Source organism: Rousettus aegyptiacus, unplaced genomic scaffold (genome assembly GCF_014176215.1).
Source record: "Rousettus aegyptiacus isolate mRouAeg1 unplaced genomic scaffold, mRouAeg1.p scaffold_m13_p_10, whole genome shotgun sequence".
NCBI classification, from domain to species: Eukaryota; Metazoa; Chordata; class Mammalia; order Chiroptera; family Pteropodidae; genus Rousettus; species Rousettus aegyptiacus.
The window spans coordinates 75067235-75076891 of NW_023416285.1; positions in this window are offsets into that span (position 1 = coordinate 75067235).

Here is a 9657-nt window from a genome sequence, read left to right on the forward strand (position 1 = left end):
GTTCCACTTGCTGAGTGGATTTAGCATCAGGAAGTGGACAAGACTCTGTGACCTCATAAAGAGGAATAAAAAGTGTAACTAGCTTGGTAACTACTGTTAAGCCCCCTAAGTATGAACCATAACTTAATCACTCATAATCTATATTAAGAATGAGTTTTCTTCCAGGTCCACTCATGGAGTGAAAAGTTGGTCAAAGTGATGCAATCATGAGGAATGTTATCATCTGGAAGAGGTAGCAGGGTACCTGGATTGAGCAAATTGCACTGGGTTATAGTGAGGTGTGATGTAGACAGAAGAATTTCACAGTTAGCCAGATAGATAGCAGGAAGGTGCTAGGTATGATGAAAATTGAGGAGAGTTTCAGCAGAGTGAGGAGCACAGATAGTGAGAGGTGACTCTCATGCCTATTTCCTCTGTAATTTTTACAACGGTAGAGATCATGGCAATTGCTTTAAGTCAAGGAGGAAGGCCCTGAGCAACTGGGTCCAGTTGTTGGTTATGTATCTTATTAGTATATTTCATACTCCATGAGGTTGAGTTAAGGTTCTCAAAGCATTTTCATCTGGCATATGTATGAATAAATTAAAAGGGAGATTATAATTAGGATGTCCACAGGGTTGTGACTAAAGTATGCTGAGCTTTTTACCTTTTCAAAGTATTGGTGGGCATCAGAAATTCATTGCTAGGGATCAGGAGAGACGTTCTTGAGCAAGTTATAAAACAGCTGTGATATCAAGGAAAAACTAGGAAGCCAATTTCAACAATAGCTGGCAAGTCCTAAGAATCCTCAAAACTGTCTTTTTGTCTGAGAAGGAAAGATTCATATTCTATGTAGGCACAAAAAATTGAGGTTCACTTCCTCTGAGGTCTGATGTATCCTATAAATTTAACAAAGATCTGACAAATTGAAGCTTTCCTTAAAAATCTTGTATCCTCTGGAGGTTAGGTTATGAAGTAAATGGAGGCTGTTGGCCAAGTTTCTTTAAAAGGGAAACATTAAAGCAAATCACCTACATATTGAACTAGGTGGACTTACGTTGAAAGAAAATGGTGGTTAAATCAGCCATAACAATCCGAAAGAAATGTGTTGGGCTTTCTGTATATTCCTGAGGAATAACAGTATGTTCAAATTGCTGACTTTCCCAGATGAAGGCAAAAATATACTGACTACCTATATCTACAGGGATACTGAAAGACACACTACAAAGGTCAACAGCTGAAAAGTATTAGCTATGAGGGAGAATATTGGAAAGCAAAGTATGGGGGCCAGGAATCTCTGGGTGCTAAGGAATAATTATTTTATTCATAGCCCTTAGCTCTAGGACAATCGACCACTCTCTTCCACTTGGTTTATGGGTGAGTAAGAGAGGGGTATTACAAAGACTAATGCAAGGGACAAGTAGTTCCTTGCATATAAAGCTATTTACTATCAGTTTCAAATAGAGCCTCAGGATTTAAGAGATATTGTTTAATGTTGAGGAGAGAATTATTATAATCTACCTGTTTTTTGGTTAAAGGAGTTGAATGGATATGGTGCATCCATGTTAAATATTGCACAGAGGCTTTCAGGCAGGTTTTGAATAATGAGCTGTGTATTATCAATTAGGCCAAGTGGATAAACAGAGATTTGAATGAGGGCCATTTCTGCGACAGAATCAGCTGGTGAGATTGTTCAAGCATCATTTCTCCCTTTTGGGAAAAGGAAATGTGTGCTTGTACCTCCAGAAAATTTTTTCCTGGAAGATGTACAGCAGTTGATGACACAAGTAGGAAGTGGTGGCTGTCAGTGAGGGGTTCTAGTTAGGAACGAATAGGTAGAGATTTAGACTGTCATGGGTTTGTTGGCAACTCCAAACACCTGGATAAACTTTGAACCCTGGAGAGGGGACATTGAAAGTGTTTCAGGGTTGAGGGTGAACAAGGTAGTTCCAGTATTAACTAGGCTCTGACCAGTTTGTTCCCAATTCTAATATTCAATTCCCTCAACTTATTGCTTTGAAGTAAGGGAAATATCCCCTTAATATCCCCAGAGCATTTCTAGTATTGTATGGAGGAGAGGGGCAGGGAAACTTACAAGGATTCAGTTGTTGCTAATGCTGAAATCCATGGCAATCTTTTTTCAAATGTGTCGGTATTTTATAATAAAAAACAAGTTTTTTCATTTGGGTTCTGGGAAGTAGAAACATTTAGGATATCCCTTTCCAATGATTACAACTGAACTGAAGGCCCATTAGTTTGGCAGTCTTTTCCTGGTAGTTTAAGGTTTGAATTACCCTGGGCTCTTTGTCCTTTTCTATAGTTTTAGATACTTGATTTACCAATGAAGCTACCTCATAAGGACGTTTTGCTGCCTAATCAAGGCCATGCTATTTTATGGGAGTGGCAAAGGCTTCAGAAAGTCTAGTTGTGGAAATGGAGTTAAATAGATTCAGTTTCATCACTTAAATCTTTAATTCTCAAACTTTGTCAGAAACCCTGTTCGAATTGATCAAAATAGTTGAGGACAGATTTATCTTTTCCCTGCACACAATGATATATGACTATCCAGTTTATTTAGAGGGGAAAATTTTTAGGAATGGCCTTTAGCAGCATAGAACCCTGTTTTTCTGCCTTTTTGATTCCCTAGGGATTGGTCAATTTTAAAGGGCTTTTTCCATTCTACTGCCTGCATCCATCCATTTTCCACAAGTATATAAATTAAGTTGATAAAGGTCAGAAAAACCAGGTCAATAGATGCTAATAATCAGACCAAAATGCTCTTCAAATTCAAGGGAATTTGTTTTAGTATTACAAAAGTCTTTTATTAGTAGCAAAAATTTGGATTTTGCCCAGAGTGCGTAAGCAAATTGGCATTTCTCTTTCCCTTCTTTTCGGATTTTGAAAGGGACTATCAAGAGAAGGGAAAGAGTCAGGTGTATTAAGAGAAGTAGGGAGGTCAAGAGAAGAGAAAAGAAGAAAGTTCAGAAAGAAAAGAAGGGGGAGGAAGCAAGGCAAGAAGCAAGGCAGCTGAAAAAGGTCCAGAGGTAAGTGGGGAGGTAAGCAAGAAGAACTAATAAAGAATTTTCTAAGATTCTTTTAGTAAGCTTATCTTACATTTTTTAAAGCACAAGGGACAGAGGAAAAACTCTCCAATGATCTTCTTTTAGGTTTGGTTTTCAAATGCCAGTTTTCTTTCCTAATTTATCAAAGTGTTTACCAAATATAAAACTACTTTCTTTAAGGGAAGTGATAGTGGCCTCTTGATTTCATTTAGAGTTTTCAAGGTACCAATTAAAGAAAGCTTCCCACTGTTTATAGAAGGTACAGTATTTTCTTTGTTCTAATTGAGTCTGCAAATGGATAAGTTTTGGAGTTTCAAAGGAACCCCATCTTGGCCAACAAAGTTTGAAATTATCTCATGTGATTTTTTTCCAGAGGCCTAGCCAATTGCAAGTCTCTGGGCAGTGATTTTTGTACATGTTAATCAGCCAAAGTCCCAGATGGTGGCTGATTAGCATGGGAAAATTTAGAGCATGGGTTACTCGTTTGAAAGCATCATTTCAAGAACCTTTTAGTGCAAGTATCCTCACAAAACTTATGGACAAGACTGAGTTCCAACCTGGAGGATGCCTTTCTTAAGTACCAAACACAATGAAAAAGGGGTCCTCCATGGAGGATACCCTCTCTGGTACCAAATTCTACAGAGGGATTCTGCTCCTAGGAACCAAAGCTGAATCATATGGAGGGGGCCCTCTTAGTTCAAATATATGAGCCAAGGTAACTGTATTTAATCCCTTACCTAAACCAAATAAAGTCTCTGAGATCTTGACCATAAGTATGGCAGGTGATGAATCAGAGAGGACTTATTTGAGACCTTCCAGTGCCACTAGGAAAGCAACTAAACTTAAGGGACTTATATAGTCATGGATACATTAGTTTCAGTATGGGCTTAGGAAAGAAATCAGGCTGTCGCTTCAGATCCTACTATTGCCATTATTTAATGTCAACTGAAGGTCATTGCTGTAAATTTAACACAAATAAGAATTTCCAGATTAGGGTGTGGTAAAGAGGAGGACTTTATTCAGTGAAAACAGCTCAATTTAGAAACACCCCAGCTGTAGAACACCTTGGGTGAGGCGAGTGAGGCAGCTTGGGAGAAGATTCCTCAGCAAGGAATCCTGGGTGAGGAGGCCCTGGCTAGGCAGATCTGGTGGTGCAACTCCAGTTTTACGATTCCAATGTGATGGCTTAGCTCCTGTGAGACAGCTCCAGTGTTACAGCTTCAGCTTGTGAGAAAACTCCAGCATTACAATTCCAGCTAGGGAAATGCAGTCTTCAGTGGAAACAAAACTGTGCTCCCTGAGACAGAAGGGAAGCTGGCTTATATAGGAAAGACTGCCCACACCTAGTTCTTGATTAATCCATTTCTATGCAAATGAAGACTCCAAATTTTTACAGTTTTATTAGTCAAATAACACTGTCCTGATTGTTCAGAATGAAATCACTCTTACCGATCAGTGAAGATGCAAACGAGGATATAGCTGCGTGGCTCTGCTTGTATAAAGAAAGTCTCAGTCCAAATGATTGAATTTGAATTCTAAAAACTTTTTTTATAAGGGTTGACTCAGAATCCAGAACGTAGTGTAGGAGGCAGGCAGTTCAGTGTGACTTCTCCCTAAAGTGTGGCCTGTGTGAGAAGCCTCTGTTGAGCAATGACTACTAGAATGTCTATAAATTTGAGCCAAATTAGCCCCCAGGAGCCTTTCTTAACAGGTACATCTATCATTTATTCTCTGGGTCAAAAGACGTCACCTTACATCTTTCACGTTGACTTTTTAAAAAAAGAAAAGTTGGTTAGAATGCTGCAAAAAGGGAACCTATGTACATTTGGTAAAAATGTTAATTGGTGCAGCCACTATAAAAAAACAGTATGGAAGTTCCAAAAAAAAAAAAAAAAACTAAGAGATGAACTATATACCATGCCATCCAGCAATTTTACTTCTGGGTATATATCCAAAGGAATTGACATCAGGATCTTGAAGACATGTATGCATTTCCACATTTATTAGTGAATTACTCACAATAGTCAAGACATAGACACAAACTAAATGTCCATTCATGGATGAATGGTTAAAGAAAATGTGGTATATACATACAATGAAATGTTACTCAACTTTTAAAAAAAAAGATATCCTGTCATTTGCAAACAACATGGATAAACTTGGAAAATAATATGCTAAGTGAAATAAGCCAGATACAGAAATACAAATACTATATGATATCATTTATATGATAAATTTAAACTAGCCAAACTTATGAAAGAAGGGTATGCTATGGTGGTTGCCAGGGGCTAGGAGAAGTGGGAAATAAGAGGTATTAGTCAAACAGTACAGAGTTCTCTTTACACAAGATAAATGAGTCCTAGAACTCTGTAAAGCATAGTACATTTAGTTAACAATACTGTATTGTATACTTAAAACTGTACTATAGGCAGACCTTGTGTTACATATTCTTATCACAAAATAATAATAACAGGAATAATAATAATAATAATGAGTACCAAGAAGAAAAAATGAGGAAGAAGAGGAGGAACAGGGAAAAGAAGAAGAGAAATAAGAATATGAGAGAAAACTTTAGACAGTGATGGGTAGGTAGGTTTGGGGCATAGATTGTGGTGACGATTTAATTGGTATATACTGACCTCCAAAGTCATTAAATTGTATATATTAATTAGGTAAGACTTCTACTTTTTTAAAAAAGAAAAGGAAATGGAACTTCTTAAAATTGTGCTTTATTTTAATAGCGTTATAATTAAGATATATATTTACATGTGTGTATAGCAACACAGTTTACTATTATATTTATACAATAGTAAATATATTGAGCCAAGATCATATTTCATTTTATTTTGTGGGTGTTTCATTGGTTTCTGCTCATTTTATTTGAGATAGAAAGCATGAGAAATGTATTATTTTAATATGTTTAAATATTAGCTGAATTAGGTTCGCTATACAAAGATAAAAGCATTTGCATGTAGCTGCGTTTTGCAATTGTTGTTTATGATAAAAATATTGATAAGTACACTAATCTCTTAGGGAGAAAATCCTTTAGGCATAACATGAAAAACACCTCTTTTAAAAGTTGATACATTTAAACACTTTTGATATACTTAACATTTTATGTTCCCACTAAATGATCAAAATAGAAAATGCCAAAAAAGTAGTGAAAAACTAGTGTCTGAGTTCTTCATAGCTGGAGCTGTGGAAAAAAAAAAAACAACTCCAGGACTTTATCCTAGGTGAACACCTCTGTTTCACAATGTTAGGTAGATAAAATAATTGTGATAATGCTAGATAAATGTCTCTATGTTTAGATGCTTAGTGAAAATGAGCCTTCTAACTACAGATTGTGTTTGCTAAAAAAATTCTTCCCCTTTTGGTTTCCAAAGCCACTGCTCATGGGCAGCAGACACCTTTGACTACATCCAGGATCAGAAGTTGGAATACTTGGGACACCTCAGCAAATTTCCTTGGATATATACTTCAATATCATACAAGTCATTTTATGATATTGAAGACTCCTTATTATGAAAACTTTAGATCTTAAGAAAAAAGCAATTGATTCTTTCTTGCTTAGTGAATTGAACAAGTAGATTTGTCTGCCCTTTGGACTGTTCCATTTGATCAAAATAAATGATTCTCATGGCTTAAGCCTATAAAATTTATGAATAATGACTTCCTTTTTTCTTTAGTGCTCTTTAGGTATACCAGTACACAATTCTAAGGAATACAAAAAACATAAATTGAAAAAATAAGTAATCAGCAGGGTTTCATGAATTATATCAAAATTTCAGATATAAAAATATTAATACTTAGGGAAAACTGAGAGACATGAAGGCATTGATAAATAAATATTTTGAGCCTTATAAAGGAAAATATAAGGCTTGTTAATTTTTTTAATAAGCAATCTGAGTATATAATATTAGCAAAAAAAGGGTTAATAAGAGGTGGGTGAATTTTACAAAAATATAAGGAAAATAGGTACTATGGAGAAATGCAGCACCACTTAGCAATTCCAGAGTGCTTTTCATCTTCAAAGAATCCTGCATGTTAACTAATTAATCTTTCCAACACCCTTGTGACGTAGATGTAACAAAGACAAAAGTGAGTGTAAAATGACTAATCTACCAAGCTCACTGGTTGAGAAGGAATTATGAAAACATGCCAATATTAATGAGGGAGATCCTAGATAGGGATTTTATACAGGATGGTGTGTGTGTGTGTGTATTTTCAAAATTTGTTTACAAAAATATAGAACAAATAATATTATTTTTAAAATGAATTTGTCACTGTTCAGTTAACACTAAAGTAAAATTCTCAAATAATCTAAAATTATATCATAAATACTAGCAGCAGTTAGGCATTTGCTTTTTATGACATGTAATTGATGCACTTAGATGATAAGCTCCACTACCTAAAAATTCAGTGGGGGAATGGGAATTCTTTTTGTTGGGTGATTATGCTTTGCCAATCCTGTAACATGTAATTTACATATTTTTTTCTTCTTTATCCAAATACCAAGACACAAGTATTCAAGGCCCAATTAAATGAAATATATGGAAATTTTAAGCTCTTATTCACCAACCATTTATTTTTAAAACATAACTGAGACTGTGGTTAGTTTTTTAAAGACACAGGGATGTCTCCTTTTTCTTTGCCTGCCTGTGTAATACTCTGAACTTGCTTTCTATCACCCAATTGTGACCACTCTGGTATGATAATAGCAGCGCCATGCAGTTGGCAACTTGAGGTAATAGTAGCAGAAAGTCATGTTATCCACTTATAGTAACAGCCTTTCATTCCAACGTAACAGAATAACAGCAGAGAATCTCACTAATTATAAATCTGCTTACATAAGCACCATCCTTCATTCATTTTCTTGATGATCATTCTCATTGTGGGCATTTTTAGCCTTTTAGCCTTACTGTGTTGCTCTTAAAATTGTTACTATAACCTTTAAGAGTATCGATTCACCAATGATACATGGCTAAATATTTACAAGGGAAATCTGACTGTCTTTTATGTAAGACAGCTACAAAATTTTCCTTCCAATGTATGAAGACTGGAGGGTACAACAGAGTTGAACTCTCACCCTTATCTTTCTCTGTCAGCTCCATGATGTTATATGAGATTCCTTTTTCCCTTCCTTCCTTCCTTCCTCCCTCCCTCCCTCCCTCCCTCCCTCCCTCCCTCCCTCCCTCCCTCTTCCTTCCTTCCTTCCTTCCTTCCTTCCTTCCTTCCTTCCTTCCTTCCTTCCTTCCTTCCTTCCTTCCTTCCTTCCTTCCTTCCTTCTTTCCCCCAAAATAAACATGGATTTTCATCTGGTCTATAATTTCCTTAACATTGTATCTGGATAGCTAAAGTCATGTCTGTTATTGCCCAAGGTTTTCAAATTTGACACAAAGTTGTTGAGAATATTCATTTAGTCACTCAGTTAATAAAAGTTTGTTGAATATTTTATGCCGGTCATCATTTTAGTTGCTAGTAATACAATAGAGAATAAGACAAAGTTCCTGCTCACTATTGTAGCACTAACTGAGGAGACTGATACTAGAACATTAATACTGAAGAGCTATTCATTTCAATTTGCTCATAAAATTCAATCATTAGACTACATTTTAGTCACTCAGATATATTCTATTGTTTTAAATTTCTTCCTACATTTTTGTGTTGCTAACTGGGATCATTTTTTCTCTACCTGAAAAATAACCTTTATTTCTTTTAGATTCAGTCTGCTGACAACAAATTCTCCATTTTTATATGCATGGAAATATCTTTATTTAGCTTTCACTCTTTAAAAATATATTTTTTTTCAATTACAGTTGACATTTAATATTGTCTCATATCAGTTTCAGGTATACAGTATAGTGGTTAGACATTTATATAATTTACAAAATGATTCCTCAATTAGTCTCGTACCCACCTAGCAATATACATGATTATTACAATATTATTGACTATATGTTTTATGCTGCATTATTTTATATCCCCATGACTATTTTGTGACTGCCAATTTGTAGCTCTTAATCCCTGTTTTTAACCCCCCACCCACCCTTGCAACTTTCCTCCCATCTGGCAATCACCAGTTTGTACTCTGTATCTGTATGTTTCTATTTTGTTTATTTATTTTGTTCTTTAGATTTCACATATGAGATCATATGGTATTTGTCTTTCTATGTTTGATTTAATTCATTTAGCATAATACCCTATAGGTCCGAGCATGTCACAAATGGTAAGATTTCTTTCATCTTTATGGCTGGGTAATATTCCATTCTATATATGTACCACTGCTTAATCCAATTGTCTATTGATGGGCATTTTCATCCATATTGACTATTATAATTCTGTATGAACATAGAGATGCATTTATCTTAGAATTAGTGTTTTGAATTTCTTTGGACAAATACCCAGAAATGGAACTGCTGGGTCATAAGGCAGTTCTATTTTTAATTTTTTGAGGAGCTTCCATACTGTTTTCCATAGTAGCTATACCAATTTGCAATTCCACCAACAGTGCATGAGGATTTCCTTTCTCCATGTCCTCAGCAACACTTTTTTATTTGTTGATTTATTGAAGATAGCATTCTACATTACATATGTTAACTTTCACTCTTAAAGG